Raw genomic sequence first — 17,785 nt, forward strand, 5'->3', positions numbered from 1 at the left:
TTCTCTTTCCCTTTGTATTCCTTAAAACTGGGATTGTATGCAAAGAACAAACGCTAAAAATAACTGATAAACCCTTCTGGGTGAGAGATAAATGTCTAAAATATTTGAATAGGTTTCCTGTTGCAGCCACAACACAAAGAGGCAGGATGATTGAAAGCTGGTTGTGTTTATATATATATATATATATCGAATTACTGACATCTCAAACTCCAGTCATGGATTAATTCAGTTTGAAGGTCACAGAGTTTGAATTTTGTTCTCAGACGCATTTCATGTTGGATGACACTTGTTCCAAGACTCAAATACAGGCCAAGGCAAATGTAAGAAATGTTGAAACAGCGTGACCTAAACCCTAATTGTACATAATCTCATTTTCAAGGTTTGTACATATTGCAGTAAAAGGGGATTTTTAGGAATTAAATAGGACCAGATATTCTGACTGAAGCCACCTACTCAGCCTCTTCATGTGTTTGCAGGATCTTTAACTGTTTGATTTGTGTGTCCTGCAAGATTGAACTGGAGGGACACACAGCCGCTGCAGCACGACACAAACGCTCATGAACACACGATCGGCAAAGAACGTTTTTTAATGAACGCTGCTGTTCATGGAGAGATGCAGCGGCCTTTTCTTTGCCTTTACTTGTATGTTTTTTGAACCTTGTATCAATATAGCAGAGGGGGCGAATTTGCTTGGAGAACATGTCCACTTTAGCCGCCGGCTTTGCCCGCAGACCTCCAGCAGCGTCAGGGCCGAGGTTGTCACTGACCTTCCTGAAGGGCAGAAAAGGAATCTGTGAACAGTTTTATTATTGTGCCATCTGAACTGCTGTTGAATGGCTGCTTTTTTTTTTTTTTTGCACAATCTGCATCCCAGTTGTCTCAAAGCGACAATATTGCCGTCAAACTCGTCATACATTTCCTCTGTTAGAATAGTAACAGCATTTACCTCGATTCAGCTAATGGTTGTACTTAAAGTGATAATTACTAACAAAACTTACGGTTAAAAAGAAGAATGAATAAATTCCAGCTGGTGCTCGGCACAACAATGCTGACATTTAGCAGCAGAAATGTTCCAGTTAGAATGTCCTGTGCTCTGCTTGTGTTGGCACTCTGTGGGGGAACGACACGCAGTGAAACTGCGCACGACACGTCCTAATCAATCACTGATCTCGATAAATATTCACAGGGCGGGTTGAAAACAATGGAGCAGTGATGCTCCGCACTTCTCATTTGTGATTCGAGTCTTTCTCTGCATCCTTGTGTTTTTGGTGCAGGGCAAGTGAGGGCACAGGCGGACGCGGAGCCACGAGGCCTCGGATGCTGCAGCGCAGGTGAGCACATGGTCGTGCTAACACACAAACGAACACTCCACATGCGTACAAAGACGTATGTACGGTGTGTACAACTCCAGCTGAGGTCATTATGGTCACGCTCTTAATGAGGATCCACACCTGAGAGGCAGAAGGATCAGAGCTACTCATTATGCAACCTTTTCCCTCCAAAATGGTGCAAATTTACACATTTTTAATATAAATAATAGGTTAAGTGCATCAGTTTAACCAGTTTGGTTTTATGCTTCTCTCTCAGCCAGACATCTCTCGATAAACAGATTGTGAATCTAAAAGGGACTAACTTGGTCATATGAAATTGGAAGAATAAAGTGGAAATTGAAACTTGATCCCGAAAATCAGCGTTTCTTAATATCTCTGGAGTTTTGAAACAGAATGCACTCCAAATTGAACACACTCTCTGAGGATCCCTCCTCAGGTCTTGTGAAACTGAGTGAGAGCAAGACAGAAAATAAGACGATTAATGCTCAAACCGACAGCCCCTGCGTGATGCTTCAGTCCAGACGAGTGTATTTTTAATAGACCATAATAGCAGAATCAGGTCTTGAGCGATGAGCCGCAGTTTTGTCCAGCAACACCGTCAGCACTCAGCGAGGGAGAAAGATGCCTGCCTTTAGATTTGGAACGTAGTAATTATGTAGGAGAGTTCGGGGGATTTGATCATGGTGGATTTTGTGTAAGAAGACTCTCTGGGATGAAATGAAATTGCTGCGTGATAATTTATGATCTTTATTTTCTCCCGTGATTTGATCTGAATATCACAACATGTTTGACTCTTCGTAAATCACATCATGCTGTAGTCATGGAGTTGATGCCTTTTGAAAATGTGCTTTTGAGTGAATTGTTCAGTGAATGAGAATGGCATGAAAAAGCTTCAGCAGAAGCTAAAGGACAGATTTCTGACTTGTTTAGAGCAAAGTTTGTGACAACAGACTCTGAAGGTGACTGACTGAATAGCATTTTTGACAAAAACACTTGTAACTGGTCTGTTCCTGCTTGCAAGGAGTTCATCATGTTTGTTTTAACTGACATTGACAACCACATGGGAGGAGTTTATTTGTGCAGTATAATTCCAGTAGTGTAAGATCAATATCAGGCACAGAATTCACTGAAGCTGCTCGAAACTTGATGTTCCTCTTAATCTTAAGCGTTTCGTAGGTGGAAAAAACCCCTTCCTCCACCCACGAGCTTGTTCCAGACATACAGTAATTCTGTATGTGAGGCTTCACTGAAGCCACAGTATTTACTGCTGGATGCTTTGATGCTAAAAGGTGTCTTTTTATGGCCCCAGCATGACACAAAATGGACAACTTTTGCATGTCTCTCGCATCAATTTATAGCATTTCCCCATGATTAAGCATGACATTTAGTTTATTTAGAAACAGTAGGAGCTTGGCTGTAATGTGAAATAGCATTCTGTGGGTTTGAACAATGTGTGGCAGCAGGATATGCTTTGGACAGATGGAGAGAGACAGAAGAGTTTTTAAAATGTCTATTTTTTTGTGGAAGCTCAGCCAGATCATTTCCCTGTGATGTTAAGGGCCTGAGATTTGACTCACGGCCCTCGGTGCACTTTAGCCCTTCTGTCATGTCCGGAGGGAAACATGTTAAAAGGTATTCAGATCCTTTGCTGAAGAGTACCACCACAATTTAAAACTTATCTGTTGAAATTGTCCATGCTATTTTTTTTTTTTTTTTTTAAGAAAAGTTAAAAAGAGAAATTAGCAGTGAAATATTCCAAAAATTCAAGAATGAGAAGTACTTATTCTGAATAATAGTCCAGTTCGTTAAATAATGCATTTGTAAATTATTGATTAAAGCAGAATTTCAAGACTAGAAAAGCACTCTATAACTTCAGTCCATTAATATTGTAGCTGATCCAGGTGGCTCTGGACTTAATGACTTGCAGTGTTAGATAGTTCAAAGTTTAGGAATTATACGTGCATCATGTAAGCAATATGTTTTACATATAAACCCTCAAGTGTCAAAGTAACTAGTAACTGTAGCAGACAGATAAATGTAGAGGAGTAAAAAGCACAAAAAGTATTTTAATGGAGTGAAAGTATAAAATGTAAAATAGAAATAGCTTCAGTACTTGTACAGAAGAACTAAATGCATTTCATTTTTTTTGTGCATATCTACGTGATAGTTACTTGCAAATGAAGTGAAATTTTAGCATAGAACTAAACTTCTTTAAACCTGCCGCACTCGTCCTCTTGTTCTATATGTGCTCAGGCTGCTAAGACGAGCTGTTTGATTTCAGACTGGTCCGTCATCTCTCCGTCTCTCTCTGGTGTGCCTCTTCCCTCTCCACTTCCTCGGCCTCTCTCCCTGCAGAGTTTTAGCTCATGTGTGACCTCTGCAGGTGTCACTCCACATACAGCATGGCCGGCAGAGCCACTGCAGGATGTGGGGTCAGCTTACTTTTCGTGCAAAGCCTTCCACTGGGTGGGGAATTAATGCAGTACTAACTTATCTCAGCTTAATATTACAATTCAAACTGTTTCAAGTTTGAAGTTGCCACAGTTTTAAATTAAAAGAAAAAAGCAGAAGTGGGATTTTTTTGATGATTTTCATCAATATGAAAAAAGCTCTTTGTGTTGTTTTATTAAAGTTTTGTAACATGATGCTCTTATGAAAAAACAGTAATATTTAAGTGGATTTTTTTATGGCCAGAATGGTGTATAAGCTCAGTAAAATGAGGAAGGGGCATGATGGAGAATTGCAGGAGCACAGGTTGCTGTGGGGCAGGTGGGCGTGTATTCATCTGCCCATTGGACAACTGATGGTGGCACCTAAGAGTAAGAAATGAGGTGAATTGAGGTCACCCTTCAGTCTTTGTGGAGACCATTCAGATGAAAAAAATGTAGCAACAGTTTGGCCGAGGGAAGCTTGGACAGAGGAGTGAAACGAGCAGTTTCAGGAAAACAGTGTACAGCCGCAAGAATGACTGTGTGACCATCAGAGGGAGGCAGGCCGGTGACAGAGTCCTGGGGGGTGAGCAACAGGCAGCAGTTAGATGAGCAACCGGGGAGGTTGCAATAAACTCCTGAGTGTCCTGCTCCATCAAGGAGCACCTGAAACATTGGCATAGGTGAGCCAGTCTGTGTCCAACCCCGGGATGACAGGCCGGGCGGGAGGAGTGCTCCCCACTGGAGGACCTGCAAGCCGAGGTGAACTGGGAATAAAAGGCGATTAGCAGAACCACTGGGAGCTGCTCAGTGAGAACCTGCTTTACCTAATGTTTAATTCCTCAGGAGACTACTCCCATCATACAGGAGGTGGGGGAAGATCTCCACTGGCTCAGCAGAAGTATCCTTGAACGTGAACCCGCAGGGCAGGGCATGGCATGGAGCTTCACATTGTTAGAGCCTGGCCAGTCAGAAAGTGTGACGTTGAATCAGTCAAAAAACAGAGTAAACCTGGCCTCGTGAGAATTCAGATGCTTCACCGTGTGGATGTATTCCAGGTTCTTGTGGTCAGTCTAGACCATGAACGGCTCTCTTCTAGTGCAAGCTAGACAGTTCACAATTGTCGTTCTCTCAGTGAAAATGCTTTGAAAGAGAAGAACGAGAAGGGGCAAAGCTTCTGGTCTTGGACAAAGGCCAGAAGCAGAAGGTTGGGTGAGGCGTCGGGAAGGGTGAGGAAGGGAGCTGTGATGAGATGATGCTTTAACTCCCTGAAGGCCACGTGAAGGGGGCATTCTGGAAGGTGAGGGCATTAAGGGGGCGCTGCCACAGGACTGTAGTAGACAGCAGTAGAAACTGGCAAATGCCAGGAAGTGCTACAACTGCTTGCGAGAGGAAGGGAACGGCCAGTCCATCTGGATGCTGCCTGCAGTGACGATTAACCCCAAGGAAAAGATCAGGATGTCATCCAAATATACAAAAAACAGATTTGGTCAGCATGTCCCAGAGCATATCATTTACGAGGGCTTGGAAAACTGCAGGCGCATGGACTCGACCAAAAAACATCACCAGATTTTCATAGTGGACACACTCTTCCTCCCTGAAGCGGACAAAGTGATCAGCATTCCTGAGGTTTAACGTGCAGCAAACTAGAGATGCACTGATTGCAGTTTTCTGGCTAATACGGTTTTCAGATTTCAGAAGTCTGAGCTGCTGTGTCCCATTTCTGCAGATTCTGATTTCTCTCTCAGAATTATAATTGACAGCATACAAAAAATACCTTTTTAATATGGTAAATTCAGTTGTATGTATAATAAAACATTGACTATTAAATAACATTTTCTCCAAAATGGCACCAGGTTACAGAACCTACTCTCAATCTCCCTCTTACAAATCTCAAAGTGCTCCAGATTGTTGGGCAGAGTGTTTTGTACAAATAAAATCCAACTCAAAATAAATTGCAGTATCCTATTTTACCTAACATTTTTGTACTTTCCCAAAACGGGCGCGACAGAGCTATATAACAACACACTTTGTCCTCGACCCAAGTAACGTCCCAGTCTCTGCTCTGCAGTGTGTGTGTGTGTGTGTGTGTGTGTGTGTGTGTGTGTGGGAGTGGATGGGCAAAGCCCCACCCTCGGTGAAACACACAGACAGGCTGCAGAGGAGAGAAAGCTTTCAGGAAACACAACCGTAAATGACATTAAAACACAGTTAAGACAGTCACATTGAGCGGAAATATAGTAAGGTAAATAAAGCAAATATTCATTTCTTTCAGGGGGCCGGAGGTGCGATTTGGGGGGAGGGCCGCATGTGTGTAAATTTGACCAGCACAGAGTCAGGTCTGACACTGATAGGCCACTCACTGGTCGTGGCTGATTATACTGAAAACTGGCTCATTCTGGTCATCAGCCAATCGATCGGTGCATCTCTGCAAAAACAGAGGCCCCTTGAAGCAGAGGGGAGAGGTTACCTATTTTTTGATTTCCTGTTTTTGAGACCCTGGTACTTGATGCAGGGACTTGGAATTTGTCCTTTTTTGTTCACGAAGAAGCAGCCACTGCTGGTGACAGCTGGGTGGAGGCCTGCCCGGGAGGAGGTTGATGGCACGATGGTAGGGACGATGGCAGAGAGGTGGCTTGAGCTTTATTAAAGACCACTTTCAAATCCAGATATATGATGGCAGAGATAAGCAGAGGAATCAGTGGGCGTAGGAGACAGGGCAGATCCAAGACACACAGCATGACGGCGTCAGCTCCAGCCCAGAATAACTCCCTGGTACCAGTCAGTGTGTGGATTATGTCTGACGAGCCATGGAAACCCCAGAATGACAGGCAGCTGAAGTGCGTCTGTCAGGTGAAAGGTGAGCGTTTCATGATGATTACCTGACATGCCCAGGTGGACGGGGATAATTTGGCGAGTCATCGAGCAGAGGAGGTGTCCGTCAGGGGCACTAGCTTCCATGGACTTGGCAAGGGGACTCCTGGCCAATGCCCAGCTGAGCGGCGAACACGCTGTCCGTAACACGCAAACTCCGGCAGGCAGAGAAAATGACTGCAACGCCAAGGCAGAGGCACGCTACACGATCTGATGGGGGATGAATGGAAGTGGGCTGGTCAATATGAGGGTTGATAGGAAAAGTGGGAGCAGGTATGCAGGTAGGCGGAGTGGGTCAGGTGATGGAGAATGGTGGGACCACGGGCCACTGCCAGAGGTGGGAGTGGATCTGAAACAAGAGTTAGTAAGTCTGAGAAAAGTGCAAACAAGGAAAATGTGATACTAAGTGACTCATGGAGGTCAGTGCTTTGGTAATTGCATACTAAATATCTCCAGTATTGTCTAAAATCTGAAAGTTTCTTTTTCATGAAATTTACTGATCAGTTGAATCCAGACAGAAACCATTATGCCACTTACAAAGGAAACAATTTAGAGTCAGAGAAATCTTTCTAAAACCTGAAACAGTTGAAGTGTTAATCATGCAAAGGAGCTGTCACTTTTTCACTTTTTAGATTTTCTACATCAAATAAATACTCTGACTTCAGTTTCTACACATTTACAATGTATTGGAACGAGAGGATGTATGAAGTGACCAGGGCTGGTTGGTTTACCTCCCACCTCATCACGACTTTTGAAATAAAACCTTTCATTTGATAGAACCGGTCTAGTGGAGGTCCAGTAGGCAGCATACATCAGATCAGATTGTGTCCAGATGTGCTGCTGAGAGCCATCCTCAGCCTCCTGACTGACGACCACAGGTATAACGTGCTGTATACTATTAAAAAAGAAAGCATATTCTTTCAGGAAGTCTTACAGAAATGACACATTTTTGCCATATTTACAGTCTAGTGAGTCTCTGTCCTGCACACACAATGCCATATTTAATTTAAAGGTTTGGCATTTTGATAGATGTTTTCATCCCAAAGCCTCCCACAGTGCCTTGACTGCATTTATCTTCACATTCATTCATTCTCACGTGCAGAAGAATTTTGTTTTTGTAACCAAGTTAACCCAATTGTGGCTTGACTCATACAGATCTCAGTTTGAATAGCTCGTACTCTGATTGTGGAAACCTCGGTTGGGTTGTCTGACTTTCTTCCATTTTTGTGGCATGTAAACACCTTGCTTACTTGCTTGGGATTATTTGTTTCCCCTGTATTAAACCTATTTGAATTATTAGTCCAAGAGGGAAGCTGCTCTCTCATATTGTTGCGCGTTATTTATTCTCTCTGAGATCATCTCTGTGTTTCTGTGCCACTTTCTCCCCTTCTCATCTCAGCTTCCCACTTGGTCTCTCGCTTCATTTCCTATTCTTTACCCCTGGACAGAATTTAAAACAAAGGTACAATATTAACCACAGGGACACACCGAGTACCTTTGCAAGAATTAAACAGTGTCTGATTATCAAGCATGACACCATAACAGGAACAGTTGAGGTCCACCGGCGTCCAATTACAAAGTATTACATGCAAGTTAATTATGGGGTTAAGTTTATGGCAGTGTAGCAGTGTTTGCGATTTATTAAGGGCAGGACTTAGTACAAAGGTGTAAGGCAACATTATCTTGTCTGTGTGTCTGTGTTCATGAAGGAGAAGTAATGAGAGTGGATGGTTGCTCTCCACCAGACAGCCAGAATGAACTGTGCAATGGTTAAAAGAATCTCTCTCTCTCTCTCTCTCTCTCTCTCTCTCTCTCTCTCTCTCTCTCTCTCTCTCTCTCTCTCTCTCTCTCTCTCTCTCTCTCTCTCTCTCTCTCTCTCTCTCTCTCTCTCTCTCTCTCTCTCTCTCTCCTCTCTCTCTCTCTCTCTCTCTCTCTCTCTCTCTCTCTCTCAGACTGGGGGCTGCCCTGCCTCCACAGAGTGCTCGGCCACTGCTGCATTGTGGCCCGGGGCCTCATTTGAATGGGCCTTTAGTGTTTTGTGTGAACAAGTCAGCGCCATTTGCATTTGTTCCAGTCACAAAGGTTTAACAGGTCAATAGGGACTCCCTGGCAGAAAACTAACACGCTAGGGTACCTTTTTTTTTTTTTTCCCCCCCTCCCTCCTTCACGTCTGCTCCGTCGCTGTGGTTGTCAGGCACCCAGCCGGCCTGTCCTGGTAGTATGTAACTCAAGCATGTGGTGTGTATACGTGTGTATAAGCATGTGTGTATGTGTTTTAGGACATGGTTGATGACAGCAGGGAGCAGGGTCAGGAAATGGGAGCCAATACTCTCCAGGATATACTGACAAAGGTTTAATTAACATACAACTTATAGCAACAGCTTGTTTGAGTGACAGTGAGTGTGTGTGTGTGTATGTGTGTAAAAGACACGAGAGAGCACACGCACACACACACACACACACACACACACACCGGAGCATTTGTGGCTACAGGCTTGCAGAGTTTCATTTCCTGATCTTGGAGTATTTACACTCTTCATAAAATTTGTAACATGGTGTGGAACAATACGTGACGATACGTGGGAGCTAATTGCACCTCACTAGCTTCAAGTGTGAGGGCAGGAGAAATGACAATCGTGCCATTTATAAAGAGATAAAGTAACACTTTCCTTTAATTTGATACTTTTCCTCTGTGGGAACTTCACATGTTAAAGAAAAAAGTAAGAAAAAAAGAAGTGTTGCATATTTAGAAGCAAACAAAAAAACTTTAGCATTCTTAGCATTTCTGCTGAAAACTTATGGAGGCTGTCAACTTTAATATGTTAAGATAGCTTCAGGCTAGCAGTGCTCACCCCTTTTAAAAAGGGTGCTAACCTTGCTAACATGCAATTTTTTCCATGCCAATCTTAAAAGTCTGTTTCTAATATGTTATTAGCCTTATAAAAGCGTCTGAGTCATTTTAAAATACTTTGATATGCTTAAGTAAAAGTGCTTTTAGCCAAGCCATTACAGTATGTGTCCTAACGTTGTCAAGCAGTTGTTTTTGTGCCTATTTGAGAAGAATATCTAGAGAGTATCGTCTCATTAAAGAGTCATTATGATTTTTGGAAGGATACGCAGAATTAACTTTTTATGGAGTGTAGCATCTATAGCTAAGTGGCTGGTTCGGGACTTTCACAATCCAAAATCAACAGTATTTTTGCATCAATTAAATGCTTGAGTATGTAAAAAAAAAAATTCAAAAGTTAACTCGGTGCAAGCAGTGGGCTATGTGCTTGAAATAAATGAATAATGCTGGATCACCACAGCATTTCAATCCACTCTATGTGGGTTTTAAGTGCAGCTATGACAGCAGGGTGTCCTGGTGCTCAGAGATATTGTCCTGCATTTAAAATGTCAAAGGCTGCGTCCTCCTAACAGCCAGGTGTGCTGCTAAAGGGTCCTCAGGCAGGATCGCGAACCCCCCTCCTGTTCACTCAATCTGTGTAAAAGCTTCCACCTCAGTACTGCATGAGTGAATGTACTGTAAAACCATCGTGTCAGATTTTACCCATGGTTGATGGCTGCCTATTGTATTTCTGTTGTCATAAATAGGACAGTATCACTCAATCAGCCTCAGCTTCTTTTACCACTTTTTCTGTTTATAACATGGTTTTATCAGAATTTAATAACCTTCAGCGCACAGTGTGACACAGTTGGCATTTTTCTATGTGCTGTATAGAGCGGAATGAACTTAATTCCAGTCAAGGTCAAGTTTTTGTTTGGCGTAAATACAGACATAGGAGTGGATTTTCTTTTGCAGCGCATCATTTGAGCTGTATACTTTTGGATTTGTGTGCAACAATAGCCGAATCCCCATTGGTGTAACCCTTAGCAAAGAAAAAAACTTTTTCGTGTGTTTGTGATTGAAAATATGAAATTGGCCATGTAAAGCTTTTAAAAAGTTTTGGTTTTCGGCAGCGTATAAGAATGTGTCGTTTGTCTGAACGCAGATAGGAAGTGCATACTGTGTGAATGCCCTGAATGCCACATATATGTGTACAGAAAGGAATTTTCTCTTCAGCGTTCAGGACAAACAGAGCGAAAAACTGAGGAAAAAAAACATTTTCAACCCTTTCTTGGTTGTTCAGCTCTGTACTCTCTATGTAAAAGCTCGTTCCAGACATTAGCTAGTTTAATCACTGTGTACACTAACATGCACACTATAAGGAACTTGGCTCGGAGACTTGGCGCACGTAGTATAAATATAGCAGAATACACAGACACACACAGACACACAGTGTATATAGTAGGATACAAAACTATGTACACATCATGCACAACTGTACACATGATTAAAACATGGGCTGGTTTTATTTATTTCAGCACGTTACAAGTAGTCTTGAAGACTATTTTACAGGAGTATTTGACAGACAGCAGAGGAGGGAAAAATCAAATATTTTGTGGCAGACCTGAGTGGGAGGCATGCTTACAATTGCTTCTGTCATACTGATCTGAGCCGGCCTGGCTACAGCGCCGCGCTCTGCTGTGCCGTGTTTGGTTGTGATTGTTTGTGTTGAGCTCCGTGACCCACTATCTGGACTCCTGTTCCATTATCTTTCAAAAAACTTGCTGCACTTGCGTCCCAAGCGAAGAAAAGCAAAGTGAGAGCCCAGCGTCAGGTGCTACAAGCTGCTGGCTAGGCCTGTAGCCAGGCCCAGAGAGCCAGACCTGGCAGCTCCGAGGCTGCGACGTGTGAAACACTGCACACAAAGGAGCTCGCTCCATCTGTATGCACCCTACATAGGCAGGCTTTTGTTGCAGCCGACAGGCACATGACTGCTAGCATCTTAACCCCTGAGAGCCAGCGTCTCTTTTCCCCTCTCACTAGGCTGCACACTGCAGCAGAGACCACAGTGAGTTAATACTTTAAGGAAAAAAAAAAGAATGCTTGATTTAAAGTTAGAGCTAGTGGTTCATTTGTGATTTATGTGTTTGGCATTTATGTGGACATTTTGCCCAATAAAACCCCCCCAGAAAATATATCAAGAAAGAAAGTGTAATGTAAATATCACATATCATCGTATGGTTAGAGAATAAAGTTTGCAGAGTCATGCTTTAAATTCTCTGACGTGCACTGTGTGATAACGTTCAGGCGAAACTTTGTCGCAGCAAAATGAATGCTATACATTGTTTGAAGAATTGGATCAGGGCTTCGTTTTTAACAATGATTTGGGGTTAATATCGAGGTCAGTCATGAATGGGGAAAGACCGGAACACAGAACAAAAAAAAAGTGTTTTCACGTGAAATATATGTAAAAATATGCAGATGAATATTTTCTGTGCTGCTGTATAGATTTGCAAAACAATACTTATGCAGGTCAGATGTAGGATGGTTTTCACATTTCAGCTTTAATTGCATTTTCTCCTCCAACTTCGCTTATTTGTCTGTACATTTTGCATAAAGTTTTAGGGACAGTCGAGAAATGAGACCGCCGACTCCCACTGGGAGACCCCTCTGTAAAATCCAATTAAAGATAAATCACCAGCATCACCACTCGACGGCTGCCGCAGTTAGGAGATGCTCCGACCTATTAGCACTCCTCATTTTTCAATTTTTAGCGTGCTACGTGGACGTCCTTGAGTCGATCATTAAGTCACACACACATGCTCTTTCTCTGTCCTGGAATATTTTCCTTACTAAACATCCAGCAAACCTGCCGGAAAAAAAAGATCAGAGTTATCTTCTAAATTCATCGTTATTTTTTGTAAAATTCCTGCCTGTATAAATAGCTAAAGTTGGTTTCATGTAGATGTGCTCGCGTGTCTTGTGTTACCCTGTGGAACCCAGACAACTCCAGACGTGTGTGTGTGTGTGTGTGTGTGTGTGTGTGTGTGTGTGTGTGTGTGTGTGTGTGTGTGTGTGTGTGTGTGTGTGTGTGTGTGTGTGTGTGTGTGTGTGTGTGTGTGTGTGTGTGTGTGTGTGTGTGTGTGTGTGTGTGTGTGTGTGTGTGTGTGTGCAGACTCGATATGAAATCAAACAAACACTCTCTGCGGAGCGTTCCTGAAGCCTTAGTCAGCTGAATTGGACACAGGCGACTGAGACGAACATGCTGTCACTCAGTCAGATAAAAGCCTGATATTTAGAAATAAGAGGGGAAATCACAGGAAGGACAGAGAGGCTGCAGTTCAAAAAATAAATCACGTTTTCACATCATCCCCCACTACTTTCCATGGCTGAAATGTGGGTGTATGGTCCCGGTGGGGGCTGGGGTGCGAAGGGCTCCTATCTGGGCCGAGCTAGGTCACGCAGGCCCATCCAGGCTGCAGTGGCTCTGTGACGTGGCATTAAACTAGAACCAACAGCAGGTCCGAACCCTTTAAGAGGTGGTACCACTCCCTGAGAATGCCAGAGACCTGCGTGTAAGCTGATGTTTGATAAGAGCTGCAAAAATAATCATTTATTAATGCGGGATGGACCCCGAAACGTGAGCAGCAAGTGGCTGTGAAGCAGAAGAGGGGTGTGTGTGTGTGTGTGTGTGTGTTGGGAAGAGGGGAGAAGAGGGGTAAGTCTGACATATAGTTAAAAAAAAATCTGAACATATATTTTGGATTGAATGTTTTTGCCTGTCCACAGTTGGTAATTTGCCTTTGTTTTTAGTGCATTGTTTCTGAGTTGTTCCAGTGTGCACAGACAGATAGAAATGTTTAAGCTGAAATGCTGCAGACTCGAGAGCACTTGACTTCACATTCAGAACATTTTTCCTGAGTCGTCTTGCACTGCAGAATATTTCGATGCCTCACAATGAAGATCTATTTAAGCACAAGCTCGAATAAGACTGCAGCATCAGTTTTGCAGCATCAGTTTTGTGACGAATTAAATTTTTTGCCATCCTCCACAATGCTGTGACAAATTACAGGAGGAAAAAGCCCTTTTTGCTAAGGATCACAGTGATGTTTTTTTGTTCCCTGGATAATAATTCCCTGTAATTACTTTTTTTTTACGTCCTCGAGATGGACAGTGTATTCTGTTAGCTAAATTAGAAACCAAACTTTTCTAATAAACCTGACAGTTGCAAAATGACCTAGAGAGGGGAGTCTCATGGTTAACTGAAAGTAGGACGATGGTGCTCCCAAAGCACTGCCCTTACTTTAATGAGAGAAGAGCTGCGAAAAAGGGACGAGCCGTGAAGCTGTCAAAGTGCTGCTTGTTTGGGATTTATTGTGTGTTTGGCTGTTTTTAAAGGCTGTTTAGGACACTTGTCTGTAGCGAGCACAGGTCCATTTCGTCTCTGCTCTTTTCCAACCTTTGCTCTGCTCTGCTCTGCTGCGAACGGGCTGCGTCCACGCAGAGAAGCTCGGTTTTCAGAGGTGAGTGGCTTAATGATTATCAGAGAAATGCGTTCAAATCAAAGTGCTCAGTTAGTGCCCTTGATAAGTGTCAACTGTGTTCGGAAAACACTCGAGGGTTTTTTGTTTTTTTTTTGACCTTGCAGGCGTGCACCTCTTTGTTTATTTAGAGTTTTAGTCAGAGTGAAGGACTCTCTTATATATTTGTAATGTAAAAGTTTTTTTTTTTTTAAGAAAACTCCTTTTTATAGAGTAAATAAAATTTATACAAGCCTTTAATACTTCAAGTTCAAATGTGAAATAATAAAAAAAGACTGGTGGAAGCAATTTGCAGTAATGAGAGCTGCATTTGAAAAGGATGATTTTTAAATTACACATTCAAAATGTCTGAAAGGGTCTGAAACTGGAATGATTCTCGACACGCTGACGCCCGCTTATTTTCTCGACAATTGCAACACGTTTTTAGTGTCCAACCTTTCTAAAGCAATTTAAAGTTTCATGAGAACATGTTGTGACATCCTGGATAACAGCTTTCTCAATACACTTTTAATTGCACAGGCTGAGAGAGAAAATCCTCATTGATTTTTCAGCGTTTCCGAATCAAACCGAAGCTCGGGTAGTTTATAAAATTGCCATATCCTGATTTTTAAACAGTCATCTTAATGGATAATGTAGGTTTTAACATGTTAAAGCTGAGGTGGAAAGGGAGCTCACGTGGTTTTGAACTTTGCCTCATCACTTCCCAGAGTTCAGTTTATGAAAAGAGGTCAGAGTTAAATTTATTAGGAAATTCTGTGTCGAAGAAAGCAGGAAAAACTCAATTATCATCATTTTGTTGTTGAAATATACACATATCTTTTCAGGGGAAAAGTTTGTCCTTTTGCAAAGGTCTCAACCAAGAAAAAAGAAAAAAGGAAAAAGACTTGTATTTTCTTTTATCTTATTAGGTTACTCCGCAATTTAGAATTGAGCTTTTTCTTTTAAATAAAGTTCAATATTCTGTCAATGAATTCATGAATTCATTAATTCTTCCTGGGTTTTTAAAAATGTATCTGAAGCAGAAAAATGATTTTGATCCCTGCCTGAATCTGCCTCCTTTTTCCTGCTCTGCTGCTCAGACATTACCAGTTCCACACAGTGGGGCTTTTATTTTCACTTTGTTAATTATACTGGTAGAAATATGTCAAGATTAATATTTCTGTATATGTACTGTATATTTTCAGTTTCTCTCTTTTTTAAAAAAAATAACTATTTGCTCGTATTGAATATATGGCAGTTTCTGAAGAAAAAGATGCTTTTAAGTGTTCAGATTCTTTCTTTTCTCATTCTGACAGGAAATAATTCAATTTCAGACTCGTTCTAAACTTTGAAGCGATTGAAACGCTTCACTCGCCCGCCGACATCTCATGAGCAAAAAAGAGGAAATCGATAAACGTGATCGAAACGAATCAAAGAGCTTAAAAAGCGCGTGCCCACGTCGTCCGTCGTCCTCCACAGGGTGCAGAGGGTTAAGCTCTATCTGGTCCCAAAGTGACTGAAGGAGTTCATATGGTGTCTGCTGCAGTCCACTCGTCTGCCGGTAACTTTGCGTCACATATAGCACTATGTGGCACGATGGACGACCTTTTTGTAGCGATCTGGCAAGTTATCAGCAGTGTGTGAGTGACTGCATCACTCGGGCCGCCATGTTGTCTCCTCCTGTCCTCCATTTTGTGATCCTGTCTCTCGGTTCTTCCTCACCTGCTTTTAGCGAAGTTTTATTTATTGAAGTAAAAAAAAATTAAATTCCGTCGCTTTCGTGTGATTTCCAGATGTGCGTTTAATTTTTTTCGACCTGTCGGGCCTTTGTTTTATTACAGCCTATTATTTGACGGCTTTTTGCTCCGCTTTTTACCTTAAAGTTCCTCCCTAAGAACCTCAAATCAGCCATCCACTGCAGTGAGGTGAAAGCTGCCTGGACAGGCGGAACTGCTCTATAGGAGGACTGTGTCCTATTTGACAAGGCGTTTACCCCTTACAACAATTTGTCCATATAATCAGCAACACCCGTGTGAGAGGTTGCATGCGACGTTAGGTTTTACAGCTCTGCAGCGTGAGCGGCTGTGACCCGTAGCCCCATAATGGCCACCGGGGGTCACGGAGGTTAATAGAGACTGATGTATGAGGCCCCAGAGTGACATCCCAAAGGGGATGGCCCCTTAATCCTTATTAGGCCTCTGCGTTAGTGATCCTTACCTTTCAAAGCAAACAGCACGCTCCCTTTGCTGTGGGGCCCCGGCCTGCCCCCGGCGTTACACTTCTGACCCCGGGGTCGTGGCCTTTGTTCAGAGCCCTTCAGAGAGTGACCTTAGGGGTCACGGCTGTAATAGAGAAGTTGTCAAGGCGCGTGCTGCCGAGGGGCCCCTCAGCAGACCACCTCGTAGAGGGAGCCGGCGCTCCGCACCGGTCACTGAGGAGAGGAGGAAGCGTGTGTGTGTTCGCCGGAGTGTGAACGTATAGATGGCTGTAACTTAGTGGGTGAATGCAGCAGGGGTTATACTGCGGTCCTGCCACAGGCCGACGTCTGAGGCTTGTAAATTAGACCCAAACTTTAAGCGCAGTAAGTTGTGTATTCACAGAAGTAGCTGCTTCAGAGGGTCATTCCCTTGTGCTTCTGCTTATTCACCTGCTTTTTATTCACTGCTGACCAAAAGCTACAAATAATATATTGAAGGAATCGCATTTTTTGTGCAGAAATGGATTATATTTTTCATTACGTAATTTTTTTTTGCTGTGTCTAAATGGTGAACTTTCTCAAAGAGGAGGCTGTTGTCAGTGATTCTGTTCTGCTGCCAAAAAACCCCCAAAATGATTTGTTATTTAATTGAAATGTGTGTGATTTGTCTGTTTTTAAACTTGTAGTTTTTTGCAAATGAGTGTTAAAAATATTGCAGCTCATATTATTCTCAAGTAGTGTATGTGTGTGTGTGTGTGCTATAAATTTCATTGGAGCATGTTTATTGGTCACACACGGGATGATTCATAAGGATGTGAAGGTGCCGAGTGCCTGATAAGACCACTCAACGGCTCCATTGTTTTAGCTCACGAGTGAACTATAACTCTGCGAGACATTCACTGCCATGTCGCCACTGTGCAACACGAGCTGTGCATCATTGACACATTCGCTGCGGTCGCTTGATTTCTTTTTTTTTTTTTTTTTGATTTTTGCAGATGTGAAAGATTTGCCGAAGCCTAATCACTGCAGCTTCTCCCCTTTCATCACCTACTGCGCTCCAGCTGAAATGTGCCCCTAAAACATGACTCACAGCCTTATTAAATATCAACAGTGCGACATGCTTTCGCACACTGACAGTAAACGTGTGGTGAGGCAGAGATCGGATTGGAGGTGAAGGGGCTCGATGCAAAAAAAAAAAATCAAAAATTGCGGTCGTGGACTCTTGGAGGTGTCATAAATGAGGTTGTTAATATTGGAGTTTCATCAATGGCAGCATTACGCAGGCCGCTCATGCAGGGGCGAGGCCGTGCAGAGGGCTACAGTGTCAGAAGTTGGCAGCTGAGCCAAAACCAGAGTCGTATCCTCAAGTGAACTCTCCACGACGTACGGTGCAACAGGCTCTGCCAAGTTTTTTGAATTCCTGCCACATGTTAGATGGTAAACAACTGACTAGCAGAAACACTGTCGCAGATAGACGAGGAGGCCTGAGAGACTCTTCAAATTGCTGATGAAACATGCATTTGTTTACACTATTGTTTGATTTATATTCAGCATGCAGTGGTGGTGGCGTTTTTTTGCTAGGGGCGATTGCGATTGGTTCAAAGGCA

The 17,785-nt window shown here is 42.8% G+C and overlaps 1 long non-coding RNA gene across 2 annotated transcripts in view; it reads left to right on the forward strand.

Moving 5' to 3' along the window:
* LOC139350751 (uncharacterized) overlaps positions 1-17,785 on the forward strand; it is a 30,309-nt gene that overhangs the window by 2,316 nt on the left and 10,208 nt on the right. For both annotated transcript variants that reach the window (XR_011603540.1, XR_011603539.1), the window contains one exon: positions 1,275-1,331. This is a non-coding gene — a long non-coding RNA (uncharacterized lncRNA). The remainder of the gene's footprint in view (positions 1-1,274; positions 1,332-17,785) is intronic.

Source organism: Chaetodon trifascialis, chromosome 22 (assembly GCF_039877785.1).
Source record: "Chaetodon trifascialis isolate fChaTrf1 chromosome 22, fChaTrf1.hap1, whole genome shotgun sequence".
Taxonomy (NCBI): Eukaryota; Metazoa; Chordata; class Actinopteri; order Chaetodontiformes; family Chaetodontidae; genus Chaetodon; species Chaetodon trifascialis.